Source organism: Elephantulus edwardii, unplaced genomic scaffold, assembly GCF_000299155.1.
Source record: "Elephantulus edwardii isolate Elephantulus edwardi_28Jun2011 unplaced genomic scaffold, EleEdw1.0 scaffold00026, whole genome shotgun sequence".
Lineage (NCBI taxonomy): Eukaryota > Metazoa > Chordata > Mammalia > Macroscelidea > Macroscelididae > Elephantulus > Elephantulus edwardii.
Genome location: NW_006399776.1, coordinates 14,004,813 through 14,007,444, shown reverse-complemented (window position 1 = coordinate 14,007,444; position 2,632 = coordinate 14,004,813). Strand labels below are relative to the sequence as shown.

At 32.6% G+C, this 2,632-nt stretch overlaps 1 protein-coding gene across 1 annotated transcript in view; it reads right to left on the bottom strand.

The window, feature by feature from the left end:
- The window catches only part of DPH6 (diphthamine biosynthesis 6), a 205,158-nt gene that overhangs the window by 91,831 nt on the left and 110,695 nt on the right, over window positions 1–2,632 (bottom strand). The window lies entirely within an intron of this gene.

Sequence of the window (2,632 nt, the reverse complement as noted above, 5' to 3'; positions counted from 1 at the left end):
TAAATAAAAATAAAAAAAGAAAGAAAACTGTCCTTTTTCACAAATGAAAACTAGACCCATTTATTCTAAAGATGAGAAGATAGGTAGCGTGCATTTATCGAAGATATTATTTTCTTTGAAATATGACTCTGTTGCCAGTTTTACTCTGTTAATGAGGTTCTGCCCATTGAGGGAAAAAATGATCTGCTGAATTTAAAGTGTTTTTCATCCGAAAGGCATTCTAACATTTTTAATCTGAACCATTCATTAATGAAGCACACTTGTATTATCTCTATGAATGGCAATATTTGGACTTCTGGCAACATGACATTATTAAATAAGAAACATTTGTGAATGCCAAGGATGTTCAAGGGCTTGGATAACTAAACATAAAATGTATACAGCCAATAAAGCACTAGCTGCTTTTCCTTTAAACTTTTCAATTCTTCTTTTTGGTAAAAGCACATAAGCTCAAACTAGTAAAAAAGACCAAAAAAATGAATACTATTCTATATTAAGTTGGCTGGAAAGGAACACAGTATTCAGGGATCTGACTAAAAGTTTTGTTTAACTTCTAAAAAAAGCTTTTGTTTTTCTTAGCAACATCAGTATGAAAAAACTTTCTACAATGAGAAATGATCACCATCTGGAATCATCCCATTAAGCAGTGGGCTCATGACAGAGTATTAGGCCACTAATTTGTAGAAGTATTATCACACTTTGTGGGCTATTTTCTCAATTAAATAGGGAAAAAAAGATGTTAAGGTTGAAAATTAAATAGTGAAGACATTGCAGAAGGTCATAATAATTTGCCAATTTTTTTCCATTTAAAATTAACACAGTATTATTTTACGTTTGAGTATCCATCTTCGTTACAAGAGTGAAGTTTCCTCAGACCAAAAGAAACCTACAAATAAAACTCAAGAAAAGCCTAGAACTACAGCTACTATTTCTCTTAGTCTCTCAAAGCACTTTTTCTTGTTAAAAAGGTAAGGTAGCATTCCAAGAATGTAGGTAAAACTATTTGACTAAAAACAAAACAAATTGTTCAGCCCTTGTTAGGAGAATAAAGTAGTATTCAAGAAATATTTTTCCCCAAGAATCTTAGTTTGATTTTTTTTTTAAAGCGTGCTTTAAAAGCTGCTTTCTGAACTCCTTTTCTAAACTCCTAGCAAAAAATTCCTTTTGAAAAATTTCTTTAAAGTAACTTTTAAAATGAAGGCTATTAAATATGCCTGTACACTTTAAAATTAGGCTTGGATTAGTATTTTTTTAAAAAAGAATTTTTTTTTTTAAGATCCTATGGCAAGAGCATCACATACACAGAGTAAAATTAGTGGATTACGTGAAGGCAGGTAAGAATTTTTTTTATGGAAAAGCTACACAGAATCAACATGAATATGAACTTTAAATTTTTTAAGCTACCCCAGAATTCAGATCCTCTTCGGTCAAGGAGGAAAGGAAGATGACTGACTAAAAGACTTCTAATAATGACATAGTTGGATTTATATTTTGAAAAGATTATGTAGGATTACTAATTAGGAAATACTAGGGTAGGATAAGAAAAGCTAGTTAAGAAAACCTAGATAGATAGATAGATAGATAGATCAATTGAACTAAAAAATGGTGAAGGTCTGAACTAAGGAAGTGGTTAATATGATGAAAAGGTGGCTGATAAGTTTATATGGAAAGAACAGATTTTGATGGTGTGTGGCTGAGAAAGAATCTCACAGTTCGCCTAAAGGGTTTGACTTGGTGAATGAATGCTGATATTGATTTGTTAAGAAATGGACTATTTGAGATGGAAGATGATCAGTATCATTTTAGGGATCATGGAGTCTTACTTAACTTTTAGTTATTCAACAAGATATATCCAGTATGAAGTTGGATAAGAAGCTCAAGACATGGGTATTTGTGAATGAGAGAAACGATATTCATAGTAATTAAAGACATGAGATGTATTCAAACAGTGGGAAGATGTCTACTGAAAGAGGCTGAAAAATAAAGTCTTATAGATCTGCAACATTTAAAAAGTTAGTAGAACAAAAGTAATTTTTAAAGAAAACTATAGACAAAGAGACAAAACCTAGCAAGAAGAAATAACACAGTAACTCCGGTCAAAGAAGGTATTTTTTAAAAAATGCTAGTTTACTGGGAAGACTATGTTGTGGAGTAGGACTACTAAAGTTTTTCCAAGCTTTTCTTGAATGAAGTTTATAGTCCTTAAAATAGATGAATGGGACCTTCTAAGAATCAAATCCCTATGCACATCCAGAAACTTCTCTAACAGGGTAAAAAGGGAAGCCACAGACTGGGAAAAAGTGTTTGGTAATGATATGTCAGATAAGGGACTTATATCTAGAAGATAAAGGAGAATAATCCAATTGAAAACTGGGCACAGGATATGAACAGACACTTCACCAAGGAAGACATTAAGATGGCCAACAAGCACATGAAGAAATGTTGAAAATCCCTAGCTCTGAGAAAGATGCAAATCAAGACAACCATGAGATATCATCTCACTCCAGTAAGACTAGAAAAATTTAACAGAACAGCAAGCAACAAATGCTAGCGAGGTTGTGGAGAGACTGGAATCCTTATTCACTGTTGGTGGGAGTGTAAAATGGTGCAACCACTGTGGAAAACGATGTGG